Source organism: Pezoporus occidentalis, unplaced genomic scaffold (assembly GCF_034315485.1).
Source record: "Pezoporus occidentalis ecotype Australia unplaced genomic scaffold, CSIRO_AGI_Poc_V1 ctg45, whole genome shotgun sequence".
Lineage (NCBI taxonomy): Eukaryota > Metazoa > Chordata > Aves > Psittaciformes > Psittacidae > Pezoporus > Pezoporus occidentalis.
In genome coordinates this window covers 2,183,612-2,194,004 of record NW_026915780.1, presented here as the reverse complement: position 1 = coordinate 2,194,004, position 10,393 = coordinate 2,183,612, and the positions used below count along the sequence as shown (strand labels likewise).

Genomic DNA, 10,393 nt, shown 5'->3' with positions numbered 1-10,393 from the left:
CTTTTCTCCAATCAAACAGCTAGGCATTTCCAGGTTTTGCCATGAATTTTTTCTGCATGGGTTCATGTTTCTACCATCACTGGCCCATCACTCAGTTTATCACATCATGCTCACGACGAACCTGCAAAGGGAAACATCAGTGTGAACCTTTCAACCAACCTCTTTTGAGCCATGACTTTTACCATCGCTAGAGGTGGTGGAAACCCATGTGCCTGGTGGCCAAAAGAACCCAGGGTGATACAGCGAGAATAATGCTGTTGGGTGGTTTTGCAGTCCCTAAAACTGAGCTCACAATTGGCTCCTGTTCCTTCTCTCGAGCTGTTCCCAGGGACAGTGCATGGTGAGGTGGCCATAGACTGCAGGATGAAGATGAGCAGTGAAGCGGCAGCTCATGCCAGTCACAGCACATTGGGCAATGTTCAGGGCTGTCAGCTCGGCTGTGCCCAGCACTTCCAGGACGAGTGAGCAGAACAAGTCTACAAGCATGCATTAAAGATTCAGAGGAAGGCACGGTGCCGTTCATCTGCTATCACAGTCGTAGCACCAACTTTGAACATGCATTGCCCCAAGACTCTCTCGCAGCGCTGGACTGTGTCAGAAAGTGGTGCCAGCTGAACTCATGCAGTAAAGAAGAGTGATTATACATCCTGTATGTAATCACGGAACATATGTTAGAATGGCACATGAAATCTGGGCACACTTTGCCCATGTAGTAAAGACCAGGAAAATTATGAACAAGCTACAGAAGGAAAACAACTTGCCAAAATTTCCCAAACCAAGCAGGAGGTTCCAGCGAGCTGGAACTCCACACGGTATATTCTTGAGGGGGTTTTGGAACAGAAACCTGGATATGTCTATAGCATGTTGGCAATGCTCATGATATAAAGAGCAGATGTCCTCACCTCCACCCACACGATTATGGCTGCCAGTTTTTCTAATATCTTCTGCCTGATGAACTGTCCAGTTGCAGGAATTTCAGCTGAAAAATAAAAATAGTATTTCTGAATTAGGGATGTTTTTCTAGATGTTAACCTCCCAGAACTGCGCAATGAGGCAGAACTGGTCAAGGGAAAAAGACAGAGTGGGCAAAGACAAACCATGATTTGTCTTGGGGAGGAAATTTAGATAAATAGATATTTTTAGAAGGGAACTTCTGAAAGCTTATAATTGTTCACATTTATTAAGGAGTTCAAAGAGAAGGAGGAGAAATACCTGCTTTGAGATAAAAGAAAAAGCAGCTTGAAAAGTATTAGGAGTAAAGGGAATTACAGTACAAGTTGTTTTCTAGATAGCAATAGTAGAACAGGAGTCCAGAGTGCAGAAACGATGGAATTGATGAATAAATATTCTTGTTTTATAATGCAGAAAGAAGCCAATTTTAGTGCAGTGGTCACAACTTCCACATTGATAACAAATCAGGGCTATGGGAACAAGAGCTACTAATTAATGTTAGTTCCAGGTGAAATGTTGGCGTGGAAACCTAACTATTCAATTAACAAAGCCCTGATGGGGGGAGCTGCTCGGTGTGGTTATTTACTGCTCCATGACTTAGTAATCAGCGCTTGGTTACGAAGCCAGTCACTTAACAAGCCCCACATTATCAGCAGGAATCAGGACTTACCATCATTTGGCAGGTTTCTTGGCTTGGTTCAATTTTTCATGTGTATCCACAACCTGGAAGGAAGCATAACATTATCAATGAGTAGGGTACTGATGTGCAAGGATGGAAGGCAGGGAGGAGGACAGGGAACTGGAGGCAATAACTGAAGGACACCTTTACCATCAAGCTGTAAGAGTAGCTGCCCCTGGCTCTCAGCATGATACAGCAGATGGAAAGGGGGACGTTGGGGTACCAGATGGGGTGGTTATATAGTTATTTTACTTCATTACTGGGCACACCTGGCTGTTTAGGGGTTGAACAAGCTGCACCACCAAAGGCTGTGTCTCAGAAGAAGGTTTCTGAGGGAAAAACAGGCTAATGATTAATGAACATATAGCTTATAGGAAAGGATTTCATGGTTCAGTTTATTTAGCTTATCAAAGGGAAGGTTAAGGATGACTTGACCACGGCCTATACACACCCACATGATGAAGTGAACTTTAATAATGGGTAGTTTCATCTATCAGACAAAGATATAACAAGGTCAGTGGCTGGAAATAAATTCAGAAGAGTAATTAGGGTACATGTTTTTTAATGTTGAGAGTGATGAACTGACACAAGGGTGTACTGGGAAGTGTGGCAAGTTCTCTAATTTTAAAGTATTTTTAAGAGGTGCTGTTTTTCTCAAAAATATATCTTTCTAATTCAGGCTGCTAAGGGAAACTCAGTGCTGAGGCCAAACTATCCCATCACAGTCAGCCCTTCTGGCTTTGCAACTTATAAATCTGGTAGTGTGAAAAAGGACACACTGCCAGTAACCCAGTGTTCACAGCTCGTACTGCAAAACCAGTAACAGCTATTGTTTGTTACCAAAGCATATTTATAAATATGAAATAAGGCTGCACCCTGGCAGATGTGCTGGCAGGAAACCCAGTGCTAGTGCTGTTCCCAGGGTCTTCCCTGCAGGCAGAGCTGGAAACTTGGGCAGTCAAAAAGCATCCTCCCCTCACTCCCTCTGCATGCAGGCGCCACCCTGGGGCATGGTCCCTTCCTCCTGTGCAAAACTCCCCACACCTTGGGTTAGAAAGAAGTTTGCTATATACCACTTAAAATGACTTTCAGTGCATCAAGCAGGACAAGTAGGAGGGTTGCATGCTGATGACAGCACAGAAAACTGTTGGGAAAGAAGGGTGGCCTCATGTCCACGTTGCCTTTCAGCCAACTGATGACTTCCCTGGTGTGATGTTGCCCTAGCTGAGGACACTAGAGTCCCCTGGGGAGGGTGAGTGAAGCAGCCAAAGTGGTGGGAGGAAGAATGTGGCTGAGATATCATCACCTTGTTCCAGATGAGAACTGCAGACGAAGGCAAGTTCATCTCCCACCTTCTGAGTGAGCCTGTCCCCAGGCTACTCCAGAGCAGCCCAGATTTGAGCCCTGCATGGCCCCTCTGCAGTGTGGGATATTAGCTGGGTAATTTCCCTTCACTTTAGTGGCTTGGCTTAATTAAACTTCAGTTATCAGTTTCTGTCCAATTAAAGGTTTATTTTTACTACTGGAATGAATAAAAAGATGGGGGCACTGGGAGCAAATGGGAATGGCAACAGGGAAGCTCCATCTCAATTAAATTCCTTTGGTTAAATTTTGCGTTCTGTAAAACAAACCAAGCTAAGGGTCAGTTCTGGTTTGTAGCCACTGGATTTCCAAAAACTAGATCTTATTATATTGCACAAAAGACAGACATGGACAGAAAAGTCTCATACAAAAAAAAAAAAAAAAAAAAAAAACTCCTGTTAAATCAGGTAACTAAGATAATGTGAGAATGGGATTTCTAAAAGCACAGCTATACAAGAAAGGAATCTGCAGCTGCTACGTCAAGTTTATCAAGGCACTCTAGCTCTCTCACAGCGTATAACCTATGTAAATGGCACCAATAAAAATATTCCAATTTCCATCTATATTTTGATTACCTTACAGTGAGTACAGAATATAATAAACTCCCAGTTCTATAATGAATTCAAATAAACAAACAGCTACCCTAATCCCCAAGCAGGCCTTCCCTAAACGAAATTGAGAATAATTTGGGGATATAAACTCTCTTTGTGTTATTTGGAAATGCATGTTCCATTAGCATCGTTTGGTTTTGCTGGTATTATATGTATGATATTGGTTCCTGGTGAATAGCTTAAAACAACAGTCAATTGGTAAGTAAGGGAGAGCGAGGGTTTATTTTCCCTGCAAAGGAAGGAAGTGATTTGCATTTTTATCCCATTAATTTCTCCCCTTAAAATAGGTAAAAGGATAAAAAAAGGAAATAGTTTCCTCATCAAAATGTTTTTGCCCAGTGGAGTTCTGGTAATAAAGAGTAAAAAATGCACGAGATAATTGTTGACACTTTGCAGAAGTGCCCCTGTAGTGCTCATAGGGAGCTCGCCTGCTTTGCCCCAGGGGAGCAGGCTGGGGGCTCTGCTCTGCAGCTCACAAAGCACAGGAGCTGGCTGGAGATGCCTTCTCCTTCACATCCAGACGTGTCCTGAGCAGCCTTTACAGATTACCCGGTGTTTAAGAGGACAAACCACAGCCGAGGAAGGTCTATTTACCTTGCATTAGGCACCGAAGGCCTGTAGGGGGAGATTTCTTATTACTCTTTAAAGTAAGTGAAGCAGGAGAAGGGTTGTAATGCTTATGGGTATTTCTTGCTGGAGGTTTCCCTTCTTTAAAGGCTCCGGCCTTTAAATCAGATGAAAAGACCAGATGCTCCTGCAGTATTAAATCTAAATAGATTTTGTATCTATCTAGGGCTTAATACAAAGCTATAATATGAAGTTCTCATCTAAATTAGGAGATATAATTGTTTAGGTGCGAGATGCTTGTGGCGATTTCCAGCCTTTAACCTATGCCGTTTGCAGGGAAGGAGATCTGACACCCCTTCCAGCCCTTGAGCGTTGGGACTGTGGTCCTTGAATCACACATGCAGGCGTAATTCAGCCCCTTAGAGAGAGGAGCTGAAAGGCAGGATTTCCCTGGGGGTGCACCCTCTTTTGCCACCCAGATGGTTTTGTGACATCTCAGGGTGGGTGCTGGCACTGCACAAAAAGCCCCTGGGGCTGAATCTGCCTGAGGCTAACCGAGTGATTAAAAGGATTTCAAGGACTTGGGAAAGATAGTAGTCAAATACAACATTTTGCATGCTGGTCAGAGTACCAGCCTAGGAGGGAGGTGATGGAGGCAGCTGCATCACTGCTCGTCTCTGCCTGCTTTTATACCCTTTATGTAGAGGAGTAGGGTGCTACGTCTGTTCTGGGGCCTTAGTGGGGTCCTACTCACCCATGGCAGCTGTGTGCACTAACCTGAGGATATGCTGCCTCTCTGCATGAACCAGAACTGCCTGAGTCTCTGTTGGTGCTGCTGTGGTGTTTCTGTTTTAAAGTCTGTTTTTATCTGTATCACTTACAGAAACAGCCCTTGCTCTCCAAGGCACTTCTTTCTGCAGGTTAACCTGACAAAGGAGGTGTTTTTTATAGCATATTACAGTCAATTTTGGCTTAAAGTGACACTCAGTAGTAGTGATTGAGTATTTTTCATTGGAAACCTGAGAAGAAAAGCACTGTAGATCAGGTCACTTTTAATATATGAAGTGTACAGATTTCCTCTATTGTAGCAATAATTTGTATTTATCTACATGTGGCTCAAAGCCCTGAGTTTGCAGACGTTCATGTACAAGCTTAACTTCACATGTTTGACCAGTCCCTATATGCTAACCCTGTTGTTAGCAGAAATCAGGAGCTAAAAACCCCCAAACAGCCCTTTTAGCACATTTATCCATTACACATTCCCTGTCTCAGGTATTTGCCTACTGAGAGGGAGAGGCTGGAAATAAAACAGCATCTCAGAGAAATTTGCAATGTATTTTTTGAAGCAGTGAGGAGCAGCTTAGTTACACTGCCTGTACTTCATGGAACAAGAAGCCAAACACTGTAAGTGGAAAGGCAAACAATTGCTTTGCTCATGAGAACTTTCAAAATAACACCTTTCAAAGCAAGAAACTCTGCCTTTTAACCCACCGACTTCTGAAAGCATCACAGTGCCCCTGGCCAACCCGAACTTCTGAATTCAGGAAATCCCAACTTTTTCTGCTTGGTGGGAAGAAATATCCAGAGCTTTTAAAACCTGATCCTGCATAATGTAATGGGCTGGTGAATTGTTTAGATTTAAATACTTTATATATATGCTTTTGTGTTGCAAAGACACTCAGTACCTGGTCCTTGTTACAGTTGAATCTCATTGTCACTTCTGTGACACAGGGTGCTGGAAAGCACAAAGCCTGCTGAGACCCCAGCAGTGTTGTGGTGACACTGGGTGATTTTTTGCAGCTCTCAGCATAGGAAAAATGTGTGGTAAAACTGTTCGTGGGTACAGGGGAAGGCTGCTAATCTGTCTCAGGTAACAGCATCCTCTAGGATGCTCAAGGTAAATTGTAGGACCTGGTAAATAAGAGCTGTGTGGGTACAGCAAATGGTACAATCCTCCACCACCAGCATCACAGCATCCAGCTGTAAGACTTTGAACCTTGGTCCACTGTACAGCTAGAAAGCTTTGGGGTAAAACTGGTTGATTATACAGCTAGAAGGTTTTGTAGCAGGACAGATTCATCATAGAGCTACAAGACTGTGGGGTAGGACAGATCCATTGTAGAGTCATAAGACTTTGTGGTAAGATGAATCCATCATACAGCTAGAAGACTGATCCATTGCACAGCTACAAGACTGTGGTAGAATGGACCCATTACACAGCTAGAAGGCATTGGGGTAGGACTGATCATGTTGGAGCTACGTTCTTGCACTAGGAGTGGGGGGGCACATGGAGAGGAGAAGGCAGTTTGCACCTTGCTTGGTGATCACAAGTAGGATCCCAAATGGACTCAGTGACTCTGCAAGGATCATGGGAACACGCAGGGGATTGCCTTTTGCACTCCTGTGCAGTTGGTTCTTCTGATTAGAAAACATCCTGGAGATGTTTGCCTTGTTCTGAGCACTCAGGACTCCTCAGGACTCATCCTGCAGACAGGGAGGCAGGATCTCCTGGAGCGATTAGAGTGCTGCATCGATAGCGAGTGCATCGACCAAGTGGCTTCATCATCACCATTGCAAGCTATTACTAAAAATTCTTTAAGCTGCCTGCTGTAAAATAGAGTATTCTGTCAATTAAGAGGCTATTCCTCCACATGCCAGCATGTCAAATAGCCATTGTCTGAGTTCAATAACCTTCTCTAATTAAGTATTTACTAGATTCCACTATTAAGCCCCTATTAAGCATTTTAGAAACCGTTATTTATTATGTATTAATCAATAGTCCTTTCAGATTATTGTATAAATAAATGAAGTTATTACAGCTATTTTTGTTTTAATACTGCTGAAAAATAGGACATTTACTCAAAGAAATACAGATAATACTAAAAGTCCTGTAAATCCATGTAAGAAATGCAGGCTGAGAACTAAATGTATGCATCAGCATCCAGTGTTAATGCACATATCCCAGCTTCTTCCTTTTTCCCTGTTGTCCCTTTCTTACAGTGGTAGAAACAAGGGGCAACTTTACTCCTGATACTCAGAATGAAGTTGGGATTCCACTCCCTGCATCAGTTCTGATCCTCTTTCCCAATTTCTCTTTCAGCCCAGTACAGATCCGGGTGAATAATAATTTCATCTACATGAGCATCACTTTGTTTGCCATTAATTTGATAAAGATTTCCCCACCATCGCAATGTGTGAATATGTTTACATAAGGAAACAGCAGTGAATCCAGCAGCCTAATCGGAATCCACAAAGGAACTCTGAAGTGCTTACAATCCTCTGCTCCCTTTTGGATTTCTCCCAATACCTTCACTTAATGATCACAACTCGAAAATGCTCACATTGGACCAAATGTCTTAGACTAATTATGTGTTAGTATCTGATAACATTTTGCCACAAAAATGTTTGTTTGAATGTATCTTATCAAAGTAATGTTTGTGCCCAGGATTAGCCACTGCTTGGCTAAAGATTTATGTAATCAGCTTATTTTAAGATTAATTCATGAAAAAAAATACAAATACCTATTACCACTTAATTTGTATAATAGATATTTACTATATTTTAACAGTGCAATTAAAAATTAATATGGACTGCAAAACCATAAGGTCATGTAAACACTCCACTATTTATTTGGTAGTTCACTTATCTTTTATCCCAAGATGTGATTATGCAGCCCAGACCTTTCAGGTTTGCAGAATGGAGAAAGGTCACAAGTGGAATGAGATGAATATTCTCAACTCACTCCCGAGCAGACATGTACACAGCAACACACTGTCTCTGCTCATTCATCACTCTCCGGCTTGAGAGGTGGCAGAGGTTTCGGAGCATGGAAGTGGATTGATGGAACCCAAGAGGTGAGCTGTCCCTTGGGTGGGAAGCTAAAGCTACTGAAAGAGCAGTCGGATAAAACCGTCTGTTGCCCCAGTCCTTTAGTTCAGGCTCTACTTTGTGAGCAGACAGTGTTTTTTATGTGTTTGATCATCAGGGCTTGGACTTGACTATGAGGTTATAATGTCAGCAGCTTCAAAGTCTGCTGTGTTAGTTTTCTTTATGCACATTTGAGCGATCCAAAAGTTCCTATTCAGATTACATCCTTAATTAGCTCATCTTTTTTCTCGCACAGTTTTTGTCTGTCCACCCATATTCAGCCTAGCAGCGTGCCTCGAACCCTGGTGTATTATAGCAGGCACTGAAAAACAGATCTTCCTGTAAGCTGCCTTCCCAGTGTCCCTCTTCAAAGGATTACCACCAAGATGCAAACTCCCCAGGGGATCACCCTGAAAGGGGCAGGAAAATGGGAAGGGCTGAAAACTCTTCTCTCTTCAGTTTGGTCTGCTTCTAACAACCCCTAAAGCTGATGGTAAAACTATTACCAGAACCTTATCAACACCTGATATTTGATACCCATCCAAAACCCTGTACCATTAAGGTCTGTGAAACTGGACTCAAAATCTCGAAGGAGTAAATATGTTAGACAGGGTTTTGGTAGCTTGAGCATGCCTGCGGACTAAAAATAACAAAAGACTGGTTTTTCTTTCGATATTCCATCTCTCCAGTTTCAGTCTGAGGTTAAATCTAGAAGGGCAAAGGCCTTTGAATTTAAACACAATTTGCAAATGAGTTTTTGGGGTTTGCTTACCTTCAAACAAATTTGTGCTTGAAGATTAATTTTAATCCAAACAAAAATGTTTCCTCTGTGGAAGGCTCCCAGATATCAAGCCCAAGCTGCTTTAAAACTGCAGTAACTTACCTGAATTTCTGAACTCAAGAATGTAAGTCCAGGTGAAAAACCTAAGGAATTCTTTCCTGCTGGCTTTATTAGCATTTCAGAAGGAGGTCCTAGGTCCTCTGTAGACATAACCCATATCATCATTTAATAATTCAGGCTTGGCTAGCAAAGCATGGACGTGTCATAGCTAAAAGTCCAGCAAAAGACACATCCATATGTTTAAGGTACATCTTCAAGGAAGGATTCCCAGAGTGGTTTCTTTTTTCAGAGACACAGGTCAGCATTAAAGAGATGCTCCCAACTGTTACAGCCCTAATAGCTGAATGAGCCACTAATAACATGACCAATGGTAACACCTAACAAGAAAGCTTGCAGACCCTTGTTTATCAATTGGCTTATCATTTATAAAGCAATTATCAATTACATATCAATTGTTAGCATTGAAAGCCAATTAAACACACTTGCTGAGCTGATGCCAGTTTCCCAGCAGCTGGGCAACAAGCAACATATTATTCCATAGTGTTTTCCAAGTTTTAAAAATACTTATTTCCAAATAACAACATCTAGATTAAGCTGGTTTGAAGGACCTCAGTATTTATTTGTCAGCTGAGAAGCAATATTGTTGCTCTGTATCTTTACTGGTCCAAAGCCAGCATCACCCATAAGGTCTGCCTTGGTTGGTGGCTCTTGGTGCATCGTTGCACAGCCTTAAAACTCTTCTCTTCTACTAGATCTGACAAAGATAAAACCCTGAGAATGTTATATCTACACAACAGCAAACAAAACCAGTTCCTTGACACTGAGTATGGTAAAATACAATCACGGTTATTCTGGAAAGCTCTGACAGACTACCTGGAAACTTTGAACTGCCTATATAAATCATTAGATTGCAAAACATTTCTGAGGGAAAAACAAATTAAAAGGTCAAGTCTTTAACACACAAACATGCAAACCCCTCCACAATATTAATTATTTTCAGTGGAATGTAATACTAACCATTGCATATAGTTCTGTCACAGAAGAGGAAGAATTTAATTGTGTCAGTGTGATTGTCCTGGGAATTGGGGAGCCTGCCGTAGGTAGGGAGCTTGATTTCAGCCTGCGAAAGCATTAGCAGCCTGTATTGGAAAGGCATTTCCGTTCCTGGTGCCTGTGCCACTGAAAAGCAAGGCAAGCAGCTAAACAAAGAGGTGCTATCTTCTTTTGAGCAAGAACCAAAAATAAGCAACTTAAAAAAAATAGCAGAAGTTAAGTAAGAAATGCAGAAATAATGATTGATGGCAAAACTAATGTTTCCTACCTTATAATTGCTTGGATATTGCAAGCTAATTTGGCATCACACTGGCTGCCACCCCTATACTCCTCACAGATGAGCTTTAGGACCTCTTCAGACCTGTGGACACAGGAGGCAAAATTTTATGACCCATTCCATAATCAGAATACACTTGTGAGATGTTCTCATATTTAGTTGGGCTTTATTGTTGTTCTCCTTGT

The 10,393-nt window shown here is 42.1% G+C and overlaps 1 long non-coding RNA gene across 2 annotated transcripts; it reads right to left on the bottom strand.

Annotated features, from left to right (window-relative positions):
• Positions 1–238: 238 nt before the first annotated feature.
• Positions 239–9,187, bottom strand: LOC134172189 (uncharacterized). 2 transcript variants are annotated; one of them, XR_009967862.1, is made up of 4 exons: positions 8,921–9,187; positions 1,622–1,674; positions 903–979; positions 239–476 (listed from the first exon to the last, which is right to left on the bottom strand). It is a non-coding gene; the product is annotated as an uncharacterized LOC134172189 (long non-coding RNA). The 2 variants fall into 2 exon arrangements; XR_009967861.1 differs by lacking the exon at positions 8,921–9,187 and adding an exon at positions 1,781–1,949.
• Positions 9,188–10,393: the final 1,206 nt, after the last annotated feature.